This window comes from Eschrichtius robustus, chromosome 9, assembly GCF_028021215.1.
Source record: "Eschrichtius robustus isolate mEscRob2 chromosome 9, mEscRob2.pri, whole genome shotgun sequence".
NCBI lineage: Eukaryota > Metazoa > Chordata > Mammalia > Artiodactyla > Eschrichtiidae > Eschrichtius > Eschrichtius robustus.
In genome coordinates, this window is record NC_090832.1 from 58,484,818 (window position 1) to 58,505,285 (window position 20,468).

At 39.7% G+C, this 20,468-nt stretch overlaps 1 protein-coding gene and 1 long non-coding RNA gene across 3 annotated transcripts in view; one reads left to right on the forward strand and one right to left on the reverse strand.

The window, feature by feature from the left end:
• LOC137769329 (uncharacterized) overlaps positions 1-2,725 on the reverse strand; it is a 379,176-nt gene extending 376,451 nt beyond the window's left edge. For both annotated transcript variants that reach the window (XR_011074947.1, XR_011074946.1), the window contains exons 1-2: positions 2,500-2,725; positions 922-1,054 (exon numbers count right to left, since the gene is read on the reverse strand). This is a non-coding gene — a long non-coding RNA (uncharacterized lncRNA). The remainder of the gene's footprint in view (positions 1-921; positions 1,055-2,499) is intronic.
• Positions 2,726-2,866: 141 nt separating this feature from the next.
• The window catches only part of ASCC3 (activating signal cointegrator 1 complex subunit 3), a 338,689-nt gene continuing 321,087 nt past the window's right edge, over positions 2,867-20,468 (forward strand). Inside the window, exon 1 of the mRNA XM_068551389.1 lies at positions 2,867-3,110. The gene's annotated coding sequence lies outside the window, so the exon portion shown is untranslated. The remainder of the gene's footprint in view (positions 3,111-20,468) is intronic.

The window sequence follows — 20,468 nt, forward strand, 5'->3', positions numbered from 1 at the left end:
CCTTCCCAACTCAGTTCATTAAAAAGTTTAGGGAGGCTTATTTTAGAATTGAGTCTTTTATTATTTGGTATCCCCCAGCAGTTAAGTGTCAGCTCCAGGTAAGGAACTGCATTGGGGTCCATCAAAGATGGACTTTTAAGACCCAATGTTGCAAGCAGGGGTAGGGAAGACGGCAGGACATTGCACTGAGAATAGGTAAAACCAAAAAAGGCCTATAAGCTAAGGCTGTGGGACACTAATGAGCTGGGCAGACCTAGGGGTCTTACATACTGAGATACTAAGAGACTGATGGGCTGGAAATGAGTCTGGAGCTTATTAACCCATCCCAACAACCCATGAGGTGACAAAGGCTGAGAATGAAAGGCTAATTTGCTAATATGATGGAACAGAGAGATGAAAGAGCCAAAAACATGGATGACTTTGTTGAGCCACTGAAAATACCCCTCCCTGAGATTTTGTTTTTGAGACAATTTTGGAATAATTAGGTAATTTTAGTCAAATGATCTAGTTACATACACATACATATATAATTTTTCATATATGGGGTCATATTGTATATATATTGTTTTGTAAACTATTTACTCAATTGTATATCTTGATATGTTTCCACATCAATTGATTCCACTTTACAGATGTGCTATAATTTATTTAAATCAACCCTCTCTGGAACATTTTTTGGTATAATACATTTTTAAGTACAATGAGTTTTAATTGTTTGCCCAACCACCCATTAATTTGAACCCACTATACTCAATATTGCCAAGATAATCTTACAATCCCAGTTGGTAACTGCCAAATCCCGATTGCCTATAGAACTAAATTCAAAATTGAGTCTCTCCTTACAGACCAGTTTCTAGCCAATTTTGACTTGTCACTACCTTCTAATAAGAACCTTCCACTATAGACAAACAGGTTACTCACCACAGAATGCATCTGCAGTCTTGTTTCCTTGTCTCTGCTCATGGCATATTTTATGGACAGTCTTCCTTCTCTTCATGAGGAATCTTGTCATCAGACTGTCTTTCCATTAATGTTTTGGAAAATCCCCCAAGGACTACAAAGGGTACAAAGATAATTCTTAGAGTTCAATGAAGTATATTTCCTTCTAGGTCAGGACTATCTAATAGAACAAGATACAAGCGACTTATGTAATTTAAAATTTTTCTAGTAGCCAAATTAAAAAAGTGAAAATAAGTGAAATTAATTTTAATATACTAACCCAATATCTACCAAATATTTCAACATGTCATCAATATAAGAATTAAGCTATTTTACATTTTTTCTTTGTACTAAGTCTTTGAAATCTGGTGTGTTATTTCACACTTACTGCATGTCTCAGTTTGGACCAGCCACATTTCAAGTATAAATATTCATATTTGGCTAGTGGCTACCCTACCAGACAGGGCAGTTCTAAGCAGTCTATTTTCGATTTCCTTCTTGTCCCCTAAGTCTCTGAAACTGTGATGAGAACAATCTGTCATGTAAACTCCTAGAACTTATTGTTAGTACCTCTCATTATCATATAGCCTCCTTGCATTTTTTACCTTTTGATGCATTTGACTTGTCTCATAGCTAACCTTTGTAAATTCTAAGGCTGGAACCATGAACTGATTGACTCTCAAGGTTGTAAACACCTTTAACAAAACCATCAACTAATTCTTCTCTTGATGCCTGGCTCCCCTGCACCTAGTTCCTATTAAGTAAGCCTTCAGAATCTACTTAATGTCAAAACCAGGGGTCAAGGCATCCATGTAACCTAAAGCAGACACCTTCTCTGGCGAGTGCTAGAAGGGGATCTTCTTTTCAGGATCTGAAATCTGTTTCTCTCAAGTCTCCATCTCTTGAGATCACATGAAACAAATCTATGTTACGTGATGAGTTTTTACATATTTGGAGACAGTCCCAGTAGCTTTCTCTCTTCTGTGAGAATCTTCCCAAGTTCAAAGAGTACTTCTTCATTTGTCATGCTTTTGAGCACTCTTCATCATTTTGCTCTTTGAAATAATTCCAACTTCTTTGAGGTCTTCTTAAAGTGCTTGATCTAGAACTGAACGCAGATCTACAGAAGTAGTTTGGGCAGAGAAGTGTATAATTGGATCACTATTGGCTGCCTCTCTATAAAACACGGTTCTATGAGGTGTCAAGACACATTCCTTACGAGAGGGGTATGGAAGCGAAAAAAGGAGCCACAACACATTATTAACTCATACCGCCTTTGCATGCCCGGCTTTTAGCCTAGAACTGTACACACATACAGCACATTCTTGAGGTTAATTTTCCTTAATGTCATCTTCCTGATTCAATTGAGCCAGGGAATCTTCAGGCATTTTGTTTTTGGTGGGGTTCGTCCGACAAAAGGACCGACTAGAAGAGGTAACTTTAAGAGAACTAAACTGAGAATCCAGAAAGCTTAAGGAAGGCGGGACTTGAGAGGAGGGAACCGTATATAAAGTGACCAGAAGCCAGGATTTCTGTACTCAGGGCTCCTCTCTCCTTTACCTGTAATAGGAATTACCTCCTCCAGGTCTTCACCTTACAGAGAAGGGCGGGCGGGGAGAAGATGGAGCCGACTCAAGGAACTGCAGGGAAAAATGCTCAGGTAGCGACCTGGAGGTGGCAGGCCCGGCCTCGCGAGGGCACCCCGCAGACCCTGAGTCCCGGGAACGCGCGCGCCCGCGCCCACGCCCGCCCGGGGACGCGACCTCGCCGCAGGCCCGGTCCCACTCAGCGCTGGGCGGGCGGCAGGCGGGGCGGTGGCGCGCGCACGCGGGGGGGGTGGGGCTGGGGGAGCCGACGTGCAGACGTTGGCGCCGCTGCGGGCGGGTGACGTGTAGGCCCGCGCTTGCTCCGCCCCCTCCCTCCTTTCCCGGTCTGTGGGTCTGTCCGGCTGTCGGGTTGTCTTTGCGTACCCTGCCCCGTGGCTGGGCGGGACCCGGCAAGCCCGGCGTGGGGTGCGGACGAGGACGCGGCGGGGCAGCTGCCCCTGGCATCCTCTGCACTGCCCTCCGCCCCTCACCCGGCGTGGGAAGTAAAGATCAAACCGAAATGGAGGGAGGCGCGGAGGCAGGAGCTGGCGGAGTGATGGGAAGAGCATGAACCGGGGCCGAGAGGTGAGGAGAAGGAAGTGGGAGGAGGAGAAGGGGCGCTGCGGCCCTGAGAAGCCGGTAGGAGGCGGGGCCAGGGTGCCCCTTGGACGATTCCCGTTCGGCCCCGGAGGCAAGCCCGGACCTGTCATCCCTCTCGGGGCCGGAGACTTGTCTGTGGTCTCGGATAGTCTCGTCCTGCTCTTGGAATTTGTAGGGTGGGGGTGGGAATCAAGAAATGAAACAAGAGTCACATGTTGCCAAGGTGTTAGGCTACAACCCAATTAACATGGGTAATTTTTGTTTTATTTTTCCTGTGCGTGGGTAATTTGTTTTTATTAGGTTTTTTGTTTGTTTGTTTGTTTTCCCGTTACAAAAATGTAGTAACTTTTTCGTTTTCTTCACGTGGACTTGGGAGAGAAATCAGCTTCCTTGTATTTTTTTACCTCCACACTGAAAAGTAAATAAAGTGGGTGGGGAGTGGACCATGGTGAATTTAGCAATCGAGGAGTCTAGAATGTTACTTCGAAATAAGTGTTGTATGTGCGAGCGTGCTGAGGTGTTGTGGGTACGTGGGCAGTTCTTTTAAATAGGCTTCTTATCACACATTAACTCATTCATTGACTGCAGTGTGTTCGTGTATTTTGCTATTTAGTTTAAAAGAAACATTTTAGCGGTAGCTAAAAATTTTATATGAATGGTATCACATGTGTAGTTCAAACTGGTAATCATATTTTCTGTCTTTCTTTCCCGAAGTCAGATTAGATTGAAGAGCGGTCACCATCACCAGATTTCATGTTTCATAGATTGAAATCACTTTTCTGATTTTCAGAGTGTTCTCAGAAGTTGAGAATTCAGCTTTTGATTCCACTCTGGATTGTGCTTCTCTTCATGTATCTTTCATTTTTAATGATAATTATAATAATATTCTTGCCTAAGAAAAATGCTCCTTAGAGATACCAGTTAAGTGTAAGCTAAATGATATTATTTAAGTGAATTAATTTTTCATGGCTTAGGTTGTGATCCCTGCTGAATAGTTTTAGTTTTTGTTCATTCGTCATTCACTTATTTATGTCTTCATATGTACCAGGCACAATGCTAGGCCTAGGAAATCAAGAGACATAGGATGTCGGTACTTACGGAACTTTCTGTAGTCCAGCGCCCTTTTAGTAGAGAATCTGGACTAGGGCTCCTCCTCGTGTCATGGATCTCTAGTTGACCTAAGCAAGGCTTTTTGCAAGAATAAGTTATTGTCAGTGTTTATATGTAAGTGGCATTGAAAGAGGAGCAGATTGTTTTACTTGCACAGCATGACTTGATTTTGCCTTTGATCAAAAAGATGGTATGCATGCTAGTGTTTTGCCAGTTAAGAGGAGTAAGTTTTCTTTTTGCAAAGTTGGCTTAGTTGTAAAATTCACAATTGGAAATCAGTTTCTACCTGAAAAATAATACTTTATTTTTCCAGTTTTTACATTGGTCTGAGTGATCTATGTGTTAATAACTTGTAATTCATAAGCATTCTATACACAAAGCATATTCATCAGGAAAATGTATAGTACTTGTTGAATGAAGTAAATTTATTGCCCCATAGTACCTTCATGGGGAGGTAGTTAACATGAGCCCTTTTAGTACAGAATAATCTTGATGTAACGTGGCACAGTTTTCAACTTTGAGCAGATAGCTACCTGAAACTGAAATTACAGCAAAGACATTTATGGAAAGAAAAAGTGCATAATTACCAAGGAGGAGAGAGTAAGGTATCTAATATGTGTTTAGTAATCATCCAAAGGGAGGCATTATGTGTTATACTCTGAAGTTACTTAAAGTAGGAACTGGATCTTATTTCTCATTTCTTTTGCCTGGTTCACTTAGCACATAGTTGACAGACCCATATAGATGTTCATTAAATCAATATGTACCATCTCATTTGAGTATTTTGCATGTAGATGAGCAAGTATGTTTGAGTGAGTTTGTCTATTGTTTGTTCATTTTCCAGCTCTGCATTGGCTGTGATAGTCTTTTTTTTTTTTAACACCATGTGTTTATATTTTAATGATTTTCATTTTTTTTTTTAATATATTTTATTTATTTATTTTTGGCTGTGTTGGGTCTTCGTTTCTGTGCGAGGGCTTTCTCCAGTTGTGGCAAGTGGGGGCCACTCCTCATCGCGGTGCGCGGGCCTCTCACTATCCTGGCCTCTCTTGTTGCGGAGCACAGGCTCCAGACACGCAGGCTCAGTAGTTGTGGCTCACGGGCCTAGTTGCTCCGCGGCATGTGGGATCTTCCCAGACCAGGGCTCGAACCCGTGTCCCCTGCATTGGCAGGCAGATTCTCAACCACTGCACCACCAGGGAAGTCCCTGTGATAATGTCTTATAGGTTGTCCTAATTTATTTCTGAAACTGTCTCTGTGATTCAGAGTTAATGCAATTCAACTCATGTTTGAGTATTCTGATTTTAATCAGATCATTCAGCCTGAAAGCGGCATAAAAAATCATTTTGTAATTCCTCTTCATTTTATTGATCAGAAAATTGATATCCTGAGAAGTTAGCTGATTTTCTACCATCAAACAAAAATTGGCATCTGAACTAATGTCTTTTTATTTTTATTCTACTTCTTCCTACTACAGTCTGTCTCTCCTCATTGTTATTTGAATAGAATAACTCTTGGAGACCTTTGTAAATTAAGATAGATTCCCATTTTATCTTCCTGGTTTTGGAGTTTTTTGCTAGTTTTCCTCCACTTCTGTGATTCCCTCTTTAAAGAGAATTCTTAGGAATTGCATTCATTATCAAAGGTTTGAACTGACATGGAAAATTAGGGTGCAATTTTGAGAGGTACCTGATTTAAAGATATAATATGTAAGACATTTACCGGTAACAGTAAGCATTCTCAGGATATGTTTTAATAAGATAACTGGCAAGAAATATTTATAGTTGAAGAAAAGAAAGTTCATACCTAGTTATTTAATGACTAAACCAAAGATTGTCAAACTGCTGAATCATAATCTTGGGGGGGGGTGTCTAGAAATGTCTATTTTCAAGCAACTCCCCAGTGATTCCAGTGCCACCAATTCATATTGTTGAAGAACTTCTACATTAAAGCATATGAATTCAAGAGCCTCTTAATTTTGGATAATATCTATTCTATTACACCAGAACTTCAAAAGAAGGAAGGTAGTTTATCTCAGGATTATGGAGTAGTCAGGGAGGCAGTTGCTAATGTTTTCCAGCATTTTCAAAGACTTGCTAGATCATTTTCAAACGAAGTCAGTAACTAGCAAGTTACTCAGTTGTGTGTAGCTAAGAAACATGGCATATGAATTTGATAAAGGAAAACTTATATTCCATTCCAAGTGAGGAAATCCTTGCTTACTGATGAGACAACTTGTCCTTGTAGAAAAATTCTTGAAAGTGAATAAAATGTCCAACAAGCCAATCAAATAGAACAACGTAAAAATGATAAATTCTACTCTTATTTATAAATATTGATAGATATATGTCTTAATCTTGATTTAAGAAACTTAATTATAAAAGTCTACATAAATGATTTATAAGAATAAATTAATGACAGTACACAATCTGCAAAAATAATTTCAGTGCATCTTTTCCCAGTGCACATATATTTTCTAAAATGAGACCTGCTTTAAGTAGTACCTCTAACACCAGGGAGGCTCACTAAACGTTCTTTTTGAGCATTCTTTAAGGAGTGAAGGAAGCTTTGCAAAAATATTAGCAATGCTTTTACTCTGGAGATTGGTGTGGTAAGGAATACCCTAAAAATCAGTTCTGGAAAGCTCCACAGTAATACTCTGAGTACACATCATTGAACAAATATTTATTGAGTTCCTTGGCACAGACCAAGAACCATACAGGGTACCAGGGAAAAGAAGACATACATCACTTTTGCACTCTTGGAGATTATAGTCAAGATGTTGGCTTTGGGAGACTGTTCAATGAAATTCCTTAAGGCAAGGAAAGATACTAATGTATGGCCATTGAATGCCCTTTTAGCCAACCTGAAGTTAGCAAAGTAGAGGCTTTGTCACTGATTAAAAAAGTGAAAAAGCTTGTATCCTAAGTCACTGATTTTGGCCATCAGCTTGGAAAAAAATGAGTGTGTTTTAGAGAGTTTGAAGGGTGGCTTGGCTTAACACCAAGTTTTGAAAACTCCTCTGTTTGTGTTTATTAGAAACAGAATGCTGGAAGAACATAGCTAAAATTCTATATCCATTGGACATTTTACCACATGTCTTGACAGCGTTTGACATGGTTGACCATACCTCTTCCTTAAAACTTATCCTTTCCTTGGTTTCAGAGACACCACCCTGGCCTTATTTGGCCTCCTGTTGTTCAGAATCTCCTTTATAGACCTTTCTACCCATTTATTCTGTAAAGTCTCATGTTTCTCCAGCTTCTGCTGTCTTGTCTTCTTAGTCTTCACACAAATCCTTGGGTGATTTTTATCTATTCCCATGATACTCCTTATGATTCTCATGTTTGTATCCAGACCTCTCTCCTGAACTTCACACCTGAATATTCAGTCCCTACTGACCGTTTCTACTTGAATGTCATACAGACATCTCAGACTCAACTCATCTGAGATTGAACTCATGATATTCCTAACTGCCCCCCCCAACCCAAGAAAAACTCTGAGCCCTAATTCAGTGAATTCTGTCATCAACCTGATCTATAAATGTGGAGGTCAGCTGAGGTCCTCGCCTCCTTCCCCACCACAGATAGAAATAATCAGAGTAAGCCAAATAAATTTAATTGAATTACCTGATTCCTCCACTTTTCTCTAAATCACTACCACTACTTCGTTTCAGGAACCCATCATCTCCTCATCTTCATCTCTTCATCTGGATTACTGCAGCAACCTCCTAGTATCTTTCTGCTTCAGGTCTTGCCTTCCTGTGGTCCATTTCCTTCACTGCAGTCATAGTAATGTCTATTAAACACAGCTCAAGTCAAAAACTCTTCTGAAGATTTCTTTTACTATTAGAACAATTTCTAAACAACATAACTTATGAGGCCCTTCATGACCTCGTTCCTACCTATCTCCAGCTCCATCTCTTGCCACATTACATACTCTTTGACCACTATGCTCTGGTCATCTTTTCAGTTCCTTGAGTGTGAAATGTTCTCACCCCTCATCTGGAATATGTTGCCCTTTTTACCTAACTCTTCATCATTGAAGTCTCAAGTAAGAAAGCTGCTTTTCCTTCCCAACCTCCTTTCTTGCTAGGCTAGATGCACCTGCTTTGTGTTCCAATAACATTCATTACTGCCCCCTTTTATAGATAGCAGTCTTAGTTTGTATTGAGATAGCTTATTTAATTGGGTTGTCTTCCCCCCAGGCTGTGAGCTTCGCAAGGGCAGGTAGCAGATTGGTTTTGCTCACTGTGGTTCCCCCAGCCTGGTGTCCAGCATGTAGTGGAAATACTAGTTAAGAAATATCAATTGAGTGAAAGTTGTTCCTGCATTCTTCTACCAAGATTTTCCTGCTGAGCCCACTCCTACCCTAGAGTTTCTAGCAACTGTTGACTATCCTTTTACCCTTGCTTTTGCTTTTCTACTTTATTGGCTTGAGATTTTGAAAAAAACTTACCCCAAAAATTAGAATTAAATTTCTGCATATATAAGTTCTTTGAAAAGAATGGCATCATGAGTTGAATAAATCACATTAGCTTTTGATTTCTTTTGTGTTTGAGTAAACTTCCTTGTTTGTAAGACCTCTTTTCTTAGGGACTGAAATAAATTAATCAAATAATTAAGCTAATTTCTGTGAAACTATATTTTTGAGGTCTTGAAATAAAGATGATATAAGCTTCAAAAAATAAATGTATAGGAATCCAGACCTGTAAATTCTGCCTCTTTTTTTGTGGCAGCTTTGGCCTCCCTTTATTCTTCCTGTCAGTCCATCCATCCAGCCATTATACAAATATTTACCGAGACTGCACAAGGCCCCAGGCACTGTTTAGGTGCTTTGGATACTGCAGTGAACAAAGCAAAGTCCCCACCCTTGTGGGGATCTTACTGTATTTGATGAAGCTGACAACAAGCACAGTGATAAGTGCCTTGAAGTAAAGTGGGTTGGGTGCACGAGAAGGATGAAGGAAAGGGTGCTGTTTTAGATAGGGTGGTCCGGGAAGGCTCTCTGGTAAAGAGATGTTTGAGCAGCAACCTGAAGGAAATGAGGGACCTACCTTTGTGGCATCTGGGGGAAGAGTGCTCATCCAGAGGGATCTGCTTGGTATGGTTATATCACTGCACCAAGGCCAGTGTGGATGCCCCAAAATGAGCAAGGAGGAGAGTTACAGGGGATCGAATCAAAAAGTAGGAGAAAGCCAGATGCCTTGGGAGTTTTGACGTTTACTTAGAGATATGGGAAACCTTTGGGGGGTTTTGGGCAGAGGAGAGCCACAATGTTATTTGTTTTAGAAAAGAATCATTCTTGGGCTTCCCTGGTGGCGCAATGGTTGAGAGTCTGCCTGCTAATGCAGGGGACACGGGTTCGAGCCCTGGTCTGGGAAGATCCCACATGCCGCGGAGCAACTGGGCCCGTGAGCCACAGCTACTGAGCCTGCGCGTCTGGAGCCTGTGCTCCGCAACAAGAGAGGCCACGATAGTGAGAGGCCCGCGCACCGCGATGAAGAGTGGCCCCCGCTCGCCGCAACTAGAGAAAGCCCTCGCACAGAAACGAAGACCCAACACAGCCAAAAATAAATAAATAAAATAAAATAAAATAATTAATTAATTAAAAAAAAAAGAATCATTCTTATTTATATGTGGAAATTAGATTGTTAGGGAGTAAGGGTGAAAACAGGGAGACTAGATAGGTCATTGCAGTAAACTGGGGAAGAGATGGTAATGATGAGAAGTGGTCAGATTCTGGATATATTTTGAAGGTAGAGTTGGGAGACTTTACTGATAAAGTGGATGGAGTAAAGCATAACTCCAAGTTTTTTGGCCTGAGCAGCAGGCAGAGTGGAGTTGTGATTTATTAAAGTGAGGTAGACCACAAGAGGAGGTTTGCATGGGAGATCAATTTTGACATTTTTAGGTTTGAGCTAGCCATTAGACATCTAAGTGGAGATGTGGAAGAGGCATGGGTAGACAAATCTGGAGTATAGGTGAGATGCGCAGGATAGAGATAAGAATTTGGTGTTAGAATATAAATGATACTTAAAGCCTTGAGACTGAATGGGATCACCTGGGGAATGACTGTAGCTAAAGAAAAGGTCTGAACTCTGAGCTTAGGGGCATAGCAGTGTTAAAGGATAGGAGGATGAGGAGGAACCAACAAGAGTGGAAAGAGCCAAGAGATAATGTAGGAGAAAAAACAAGACATATTGGTGTCCTAGATGCCAAGTGAAGCAGCTATCCAGAAGGGCTGGGTCAAAATCTCCTGACAAGGATCAAACAAGGACTGAGAAGAAACATTGAATTTGGCAATGTTGAGCTTATTTGTGACCTTTATAGCTCTTTTGGTGGAATAGTAGAGGTAAAAGCCTGATAGGACTGGAGTGTCTGCTGTAGATAGCGATCAAAAAAGTGGGGTGTTAATTGAAAAGGGCTGTGGAGTTTTTAAATATGGGAGCAGCTACAGCATATTTTGGGGTTTTGGAAATCATCCAATAGCGAAGAAAATATTACTAACAAGGAGAGAGGGGACTTTCACTTCAGCAACTTTATCACTGTGTCCCCACTGAATGTTTTTCTTGAATGAATGAATTAATGGATGGGTAGAAGTATTTTCACCAGATGCAGTATAATTTTTTTTTAATCAATGCTGAATAAAAAGTGGAATAAAGAACACTTCAGTTAACACCTCCTTTTCCAGATTGTTGTGGGAATTTTTAGGTTTCAGTCTTCTTTGGTTAGATTACCATCTTGAAGTTTACTTTTTCACCCTGGTGAACCTGGTGTTTCTCAGGTCTTTGCAGCTGCCCTCACAAATGATCTATTAAAGTGTGTCACTGCTACAGACTTGTCTAATCTTTTACTTTTTGTTCATTTTTCTCATTTGAACTTTTAAAGAGTTGGTACCTATTTCAAAAATTTTGAGACCTCTTGTTAACTATTATTCTTGACTTAAGAAGATACAGTATTTGCCAGAAGAGTGAAGGAATACAGATTTTTGAATGTTCAGAGTAGGGTTGCCAAATAAAATACAAGATGCAGAGTTAAATTCGAATTTCAGGTAACAACAAGTAATTTTTTTAGTATAAGTATATCCCAAATATTGCATGGAACATATTATACTAAAAAATTAATTGAAATTCAAATTTAACTCTGACTTTATATTTTTATCTGCTAATCTGGCAACTGTAATTTAGAAAAAAGGTTTGTATGATTCTTAGTCTGAGAGTATAAACACAAAGGTAGATCTTCAGAGTCTGGGTCTCTGGAAAATGTAATCCTGATGGTGTATTCATACATAACTCTGATGATCAAGAAGAGAGAGGTATCTCAAGAAACTGATGTTGCTGTGCCTGAATATTTTTAAAAAAATATAAATTGAACATGGAGGAGGAGTACACAAACTAAGAATAAATTAAAGGAAAGAGAGTTTGTGGGACCTGTGATGCGTATCCTTGAAGAAACAGTAAGGTTAGCAAAAACAGTTTTTAAGCTACATTCAACAGTGTGTTTCTTGGGGCAGTTACTAGGATGTTAAAAGAGAATATAGATTTCATTAACTACTTGATCTCTTCTTTCTTTTACGCTAAGGAGAATGGAGAATGGACTCTGGATTGAAAATGGCAGAATTGATTTGGGTTAAATGGAATTGAAGCACATTATGGGTAGCAATATTAAAAGAGCACCCAGATGTTCAACGTTCAGTCTCTCATAAGCCTGAGCATTTTCAGTAGTGCTTTCAGAACCTGCGATTTGGCAGACATTCAGTTTGATGCTTTCACAACTCTTATCTCTCTTATTAGGCTTCTGTGTTTATTTAAAACTTAATTAAAACTTTAAATTGTGGAGTATTTCAAGAATATGGAAAATTATCAGAAAATAATGTAATACACTCCTATACTTGCCATGCAGATTTAACAAGTAGTAATTTTTGCCTTATTTGCTTTAGTTCTTCTCTTTTGAAAAGTATTGCTAATTTTTTTTCCCTCTTTTGTCACTTCTCTGCTGCCTCTCAATCCATTACCTTGAAGCTGGTGTATATAGTTCTCATGCATGTTTCTACATATTTCTGTGTGACAGGATATAAACCAAGGCTTAATGAGGGAGATTGATGGAAAGAAATGGGATTGATTAGCTTGGCGAAGAGAAAACTTAAAGTAGGATTACAGGTTCCTTCAACTATCTAGAAGTCACTCATGTGAAAAGAGTACTTAACTTTGATAACTTATTGACATTAGGCAGTACAGATAATTTTTTTAAAGTACTTTTAAGATCAGAAAGCAACATGTAGTACTTAGTGACCTAATTATTTTATGGTCTATACTTACATGGAAATTTTTATAAAACATTGAAAAAATCAATGTTCAACCTATACAGATGTCATTTCTAAAAAAAATGAACAACAATCATGATTTTCCTAATGTCTTTACTGTAAAAATGGTTAACCAGCAATCTTTAGAGGAATGACTATATTACTATTTAAAAATTTGTTAAGGGCACACATCCTGAAATATTTAAGACATCAGAGAAAATGAATTTTTAAAAAATGTTCTTCATGTTTTGATGCTTTTTGAAGCATGGTGTTTCTTTCAGTAATTACATTCTAAAAAAGGTGGGAGGTATCATTGACAAAATCTGTTTTTTCTCTGAACTGTAGTATATATAATATGTTGGTAAGAAAAATGGCTTAGAAGTTAGAATGTAAGAAAGAATGAGAGATATGGGTCTGACCCTTTCAGACATCTTTCAGTTTAGGAAACTGAATAGCAGAGGATGGAGTCGATAGGGAAGTGAGAGTTCAGCTCAGAACAAGGCACAGAGAAAACATTCTTATGGACTATATTTGCCAGGGCACATTTCTGACTAATACAAAGTGAAAGAAAGTACCCTGTTTTTGTAAGTAATTACGTTTTTATTCATAAAGATTGAAACAAACAGTTCAGACCAGAATGTTAAATAATGGTCATGGCAATACATTCTTTCAGAAAGATTAATAAAGCATACATGACATGTAATATATTAGCACAATAAAATTCTTAGCATGTGTTTGTTCTAATTCATAATGCCCAATGAGTTAGTAATTTACTTTTCTGTTTTTATATTTCTTGTTTACCACATAAATTCATCTGAGTCCTGATTTTAGTGTCTAGTTTTTCTCTACTTGAGAGAGAGGGGTAGAGATTTCATTCTGCTATTACGAGGTATGTGCCAACTTCTTTTACACAGTGTCAGTGTTAGGGTGATTTAAGAATTTCCTCTACACCGACCTTCAAGATGGTGGAGGAGTAAGACATGGAGATCACCTTCCTCCCCACAAATACATCAAAAATACATCAACATGTGGAACAACTCCTACAGAACACCTACTAAATGCTGGCAGAAGACCTCAGACTTCCCAAAAGACAAGAAACTCCCCACGTACCTGGGTAGGGCAAAAGAAAAAAGAAGAAACAGACAAAAGAATAGGGACGGGACCCGCACATCTGGGAGGGAGCTGTGAAGGAGGAAAGGTTTCCACACACTAGGAAGGCCCTTCACTGGCGGAGATGGGGAGTGGCGGGGGGTGGAAGCTTAGGAGCCATGGAGGAGAGCGCAGCAAAAGGGGTGCAGAGGGCAAAGCAGAGAGATTCCTACACAGATGATCGGTGCCGACCAGCACTCACCAGCCTGAGAGGCTTGTCTGCTCACCCACCGGGGCGGGCGGGGGCTGGGAGCTGAGGCTTGGGCTTTGGAGGTCGGATCCCAGTGAGAGGACTGGGGTTGGCTGTGTGAACACAGCTGGAAGGGGGCTAGTGCACCACAGCTAGCCGGGAGGGAGTCTAGGAAAAAGTCTGGACCTGCATAAGAGTCAAGAGACCATTGTTTTAGGGTGCGCGAGGAGAGGGGATTCAGAGCACCGCCTAAAGGAGCTCCAGAGACGGGTGTGAGCTGTGGCTATCAGCGCGGACCCCAGAGACGGGCATGAGACGCTAAGGCTGCTGCTGCCGCCACCAAGAAGCCTGTGTGTGAGCACAGGTCACTATCCACACCTCCCCTCCCAGGAGCCTGTGCAGCCCGCCACTGCCAGGGTCGTGTGATCCAGGGACAACTTCCCCAGGAGAACACAGGGCGCGCCTCAGGCTGCTGCAACGTCACACTGGCCTCTGCTGCTGCAGGCTCACCCTGCATTCCATACCCCTCCCTCCTCCCAGCCTGAGTGAGCCAGAGCCCCCGAATGAGCTGCTTTTTAACCCCCGCCTGTCTGGGTGAAGAACACAAGCCAGAGGGCGACCCACATGCAGAGATAGGGCCACATCCAAAGCTGAACCCCAGGAGCTGTGCAAACAAAGAAGAGAAAAGGGAAATCTATCTGTGCAACCTCAGGAGCAGCGGATTAAATCTCCACAATCAACTTGATGTACCCTTCACCTGTGGAATATCTCAATAGACAGTGAATCATCCCAAAACTGAGGCGGTGGACTTTGAGAGCAACTGTAGACTTGGGGTTTGCTTTCTGTGTCTAATTTGTTTCTAGTTTTATGTTTATCTTAGTTTACTATTTAGAGCTCATTATCATTGGTGGATTTGTTTATTGATTTGGTTGCTCTCTTCCTTTTATATGTATATATATATATTTTTTTTTTCCTTTTTCTCTTTGTGAGTGTGTATGTGTATGCTTCTTTGTGTGATTTGGTCTGTATAGGTTTGCTTTAACTATTTGTCCTAGGGTTCTGTCTGTCTTTTTTTTTTTAGTATAGTTTTTAGTGCTTGTTATCATTGGTGGATTTGTTTATTGGTTTGGTTGCTTTCTTCTTTTTTTTTAATTAATTACTTTATTATTTTATTTTAATAATATATTTTTTAATTTTAATAACTTTATTTTTTTTTAATTTTTTCTTTCTTTCTTTTTTTTTCTTTTCTCCCTCTTCTTCTGAGCCGTGTGGCGGACAGGGTCTTGGTGCTCCGGCTGGGTGTCAGCCCTGAGCCTCTGAGGTGGGAGAGCCGAGTTCAAGACATTGGTCCACCAGACATCTCCCGACCCCTCGTAATATCAATCAGCGAGAGCTCTCCTAGAGATCTCCCTCTCAACACTAAGACCCAGCTCCACTCAATGACCAGCAAGCTCCAGTGCTGGACACCCCATTGCAAACAACTAGCAAGTCAGGAACACAACCCCACCCTTTAGCAGAGAGGTTGCCTAAAATCATAATACGGTCACAGACACCCCAAAACACAACACCATATACGGCCCTGCCCACCAGAAAGGCAAGATCCAGCCTCATCCACCAGAACACAGGCACCAGTCCCCTCCACCAGGAAGCCTAAACAACACACTGAACCAACCTTAGCCACTGGGGGCAGACACCAAAAAAAACGGGAACTATGAACCTACAGTCTGTGAAAAGGAGACCCCGAACACAGTAAGTTAACCAAAGCTTTTGTTGAAAAGCTTTCAACGAAATTCAACACCCATTTATGATAAAAACCCTCCAGAAAGTAGTCATAGAGGGAACTTACCTCAACATAACAAAGGCCACATATGGCAAACCCACAGCCAACATCCTTCTCAGTGGTGAAAAACTGACACCATTTTCACTAAGATCAGGAGCAAGACAAGGTTGCCCACTCTCACCACTGTTATTCAACATCGTTTTGGAAGTTTTAGCCACAGCAATCAGAGATGAAAAAGAAATAAATCCAAATCGGAAAGGAAGAAATAAAACTGTCACTGTTTGCAGATCACATGATACTATACATAGAGAATCCTAAAGATGCTACCAGAAAACTACTAGAGCTAATCAATGAATTTGGTAAAGTAGCAGGATACAAAAGTAATGCACAGAAAACTCTTGCATTCCCATATACTAATGATAACAAATCTGAAAGAGAAATTAAGGAAACACTGCCATTTACCATTGCAACAAAAAGAATAAAATACCTAGGAATAAACCTACCTAAGGAGACAAAAGACCTGTATGCAGAAAACTATAAGACACTGATGGAAGAAATTAAAGACGATACAAACAGATGGAGAGATATACCATGTTCTTGGATTGGAAAAATCAACATTGTGAAAATGACTGTACTACCCAAAGCAATTGACAGATTCAGTGTAATCCCTATCAAACTACCAATGGCATTTTTCACAGAAGTAGAAAAAAAAATTTCACAATTTGTATGGAGATACAAAAGACCCCCAATAGCCAAAACAACCTTGAGAAAGAAAAACGGAGCTGGAGGAATCAGGCTCCCTGACTTCAGACTATACTACAAAGGTATGGTAATCAAGACAGTATGGTACTGGCACAAAAACAGAAGTATAGATCAATGGAACAGGATAGAAAGCCCAGAGATAAACCCATGCACCTATGGTTACCTCGTCTTTGATAAAGGAGTCAAGAATAAACAGTGGAGAAAAGAAAGCCTTTTCAATAAGTGGTGCTGGGAAAACTGGACAGCTACATGTAAAAGAATGAAATTAGTACACTCCCTAACACCATACACAAAAATAAACTCAAAATGGATTAAAGACCTAAATGTAAGGCCAGACACTATCAAACTCTTAGAGGAAAACATAGGCAGAATACTCATGATATAAATCACAGCAAGATCCTTTTTCACCCACCTCCTAGAGAGAGGGAAATAAAAACAAAAATAAACGAATGAGACCTAATGAAATTTAAAAGCTTTTGCACAGCAAAGGAAACCATAAACAAGACGAAAAGACAACCCTCAGAATGGGAGAAAATATTTGTAAATGAAGCAACTGACAAAGGATTAATCTCCAAAATATACAAGCAGCTCATGCAGCTCAATATCAAAAAAAAAAAAAAACCAATCCAAAAATGGGCAGAAGACTAAATAGACATTTCTCCAAAGAAGATATACAGATTGCCATCAAACACATGAAAGGATACTCAACATCACTAATCATTAGAGAAGTGCAAATCAAAACTGCAATGAGGTATCACCTCACACTGGTCAGAATGGCCACCATCAGAAAGTCTACAAACAGTAAATGCTGGAGAGAGTGTGGAGAAAAGGGAACCCTCTCGCACAGTTGGTGGGAATGTAAATTGATACAGCCACTATGGAGAACAGTATGGAGGTTCCTTAAAAAACTAAAAATAGAGCTACCATATGACCCAGCAATCCCAGTACTGGGCATATACCCTGAGAAAACCATAATTCAGGAAGGGTCATGTACCACAATGTTCATTGCAGCACTATTTACAATAGCCAGGACATGGAAGCAACCTAAGTGTTCATCGACAGATGAATGGATAAAGAAGATGTGGCACATATACACAATGGAATATTACTCAGCCATAAATAGAAATGAAATTGAGTTATTTGTAGTGAGGTGGATGAACCTAGAGTCTGTCATACAGAGTGAAGTAAGTCAGACAGAGAAAACCATTTACTGTATGCTAATACATATATATAGAATCCAAAAAAAAAAGTAGTTCTGAAGAACCTAGGGACAGGACAGGAATAAAGACAGAGACAGAGAATGGACTTGAGGACATGGGGAGGGGGAAGGGTAAACTGGGTTGAAATGAGAGAGTTGCATGGACATATATACACTACCAAATGTAAAATAAATAGCTAGTGGGAAGCAGCCACATAGCACAGGGAGATCAGCTCGGTGTTTTGTGACCACCTAGAGGGGTGGGATAGGAAGTGTGGGAGGGAGTCGCAACAGGGAGGGGATATGGGGATATATGTATACATATAGCTGATTCACTTTGTTATACAGCAGAAACTAACACACCATTGTAAAGCTATTATACTCCAATAAAGATGTTAAAAAAAAAAAGAATTTCCTCTACTCTGCATAAAACAGTAAGTAAAGATCAAAGCCATCATATCCTTTGATAAATGCTTTTTTGGATTTGAAGTGTATAATCCTAGTTGTTTGAGTATAAAAACTTGCATCAGATTTCTAAAAGGTCACCAGAGCTCATATTTGGGAATGTAGTGGTGTTCCTTATAATTGTGGTACAGAGGAACAAGTAAGTGTACAAGGTCATGATAATTCTTTCTCTAAACAGCTAAGGCTTGCTCCAGAGCATCACTTGAGTTTTGGTTTGGTGTATGAGGGTACCTCCTGAGAGGTTTCAATTCAAATTAATCTTTTCAGGGCTTATTAGGGGACAGGCACAAATTCCTTGGGTCTGTCTTTAAGAGGCCCATAGATGGGGATGGAATGAGAATGTTGCCTTTCTCAGCTAATCTGGCGCCAGACCTTTTTCACTGGAATGAAAATATGTACTGCCTCGTATGTTGTGGGTCTTCTCCATGTGTTCTCTACCATATTGTGTGCTTGTTTGTTCCTTGTGGGGTGTTCTTTCTGACTGTTCTTGTTCTCATCTGTGCTGATACGTTATTCTAGCCACTTATTTTCCCAAGAACATTTAAAAGAAAACTTTTCTTATCCTTTGTTAAAAGTAAAATTAATGTAACCGTGGGGGTCTTCTGTAGACTCTGGTTTATAGTTATGAGCCTGGCTAGGTTTTGCCCCCCACCTTTGGATGGGAAACCTGGAGTTAATATAAGTAAGTAAGTAATTGGAGGGAAAAGTTAGAGAACAACAATCTCATTTATATAAATTTTATTCTTAACAAGCCATTATAGATTTTGATTTATATAAAAAGTATATATGTATATACTTAATCATCTTTCCCTTGCTTTCTCTATTCTCCATGCTGTGAGTGTGTTTTCTAATTTGATGGGAAACTATTCAAGAGCAGTTGCTTCTTGCTTAAGAATGAGTTAGGATCTAAAGTGAACTTGTTGGCTGGAAACTATAAATAGTTAAAATTTCCCTTAAAAATTCTTTAGGAGGACACCAGGTTGTCACAACATACTGTCTCTCAATATGTTGTATGCAGCCACGTTTTTCCTCCAAACTTGGAACATATCACAGTTTCTGAGAGTGCACCAGATGAAAAAGTTGGCTTGTGTTTAATGGCCATGTTGTATATTTTTTTAAAAGGGAACTTAGGTTTAAACATTGGAGTCATGCAGTGCAGCAAGATTCTCAGTTTGATATGCATGTAGTGATTGAAACAGATTAAGAGAGCATCATATCCTTGTTGCTCACCCCATTCACTCTAGAGCATGTATTGAGTACATGAAATAGTGGGCAGAATCTCTAATATTACTGTTTATGTCTGTCTATGCCTTATATTTGGCCTCTTGTGTTTGATTGATTCAAATAATTAAATGCACCTGTAATGTGACTCCACTACATTAACCAATTGGTGGCAATAAGGTACAATAAAAGTAAGGAATACAAGTTCAATACAATTAAGTTAAAATTTTCTTTAGGATTTACTATGAAAAAACCCACCCCATTTTGAAATGGCATATAGAGGATTATATATATAATGTTTTACATACATTAAGGCTATTAAGGCTGATGTTTTCTGAATTCTGATCTAAACAGTGTAAACTATATCACAACTTGATTTTTAAAACTTTTTAAAAATAAATTTATTTTATTTATTTATTTTTGGCTGTGTTGGGTCTTCATTGCTGCACGCGGCCTTTCTCTAGTTGTGGCGAGCGGGGCCACTCTTCGTTGCGGTGCACAGGCTTCTCATTGTGCTGGCTTCTCTTGTTGCGGAGCACGGGCTGTAGGCGCTTGGGCTTCAGTAGTTGTGGCTCGCGGGCTCTAGAGCATAGGCTCAGTAGTTGTGGTGCACGGGCTTAGTTGCTCCGCGGCATGTGGGATCTTCCCGGACCAGGGCTCGAACCCGCGTACCCTGCATTGGCAGGCGGATTCCCAGCCACTGCGCCACCAGTGAAGCCCACGACTCGATTTTTTAAACTGGTGAATTAAAATATAAATATTTTAGCTTACTTTTTTTAACGATATGGTTTGTGGGCATATAATTCTATTTTCAGTATTGAAATTTTAAATTCTAATTTTTACTCCATTCATAGGCTACTCCATCTTTTCAGTGTTTTTATTCCTTACCTACATTATATCCCTTTTTCTTTTTTTTTTCTTCCTAATAATTACCTGGTATCCATGATCATCAACAAGTAATTGCTTGGCTTTATACTCATTAGGAAATATGGTTTGTCTCTTCTGGAATTTTTGTTAATTTTTAATAATTAAAAATACTGTAATTATATTTTCCTAAAGTTGCTATCAATCTGTTAGACCCTTTTTAGAGTTGAGAAACACAGGTTTGGAATATGAAGAATAAATCTTACAATTTTTTATGTGATACTTCAAAATAATGTGTAC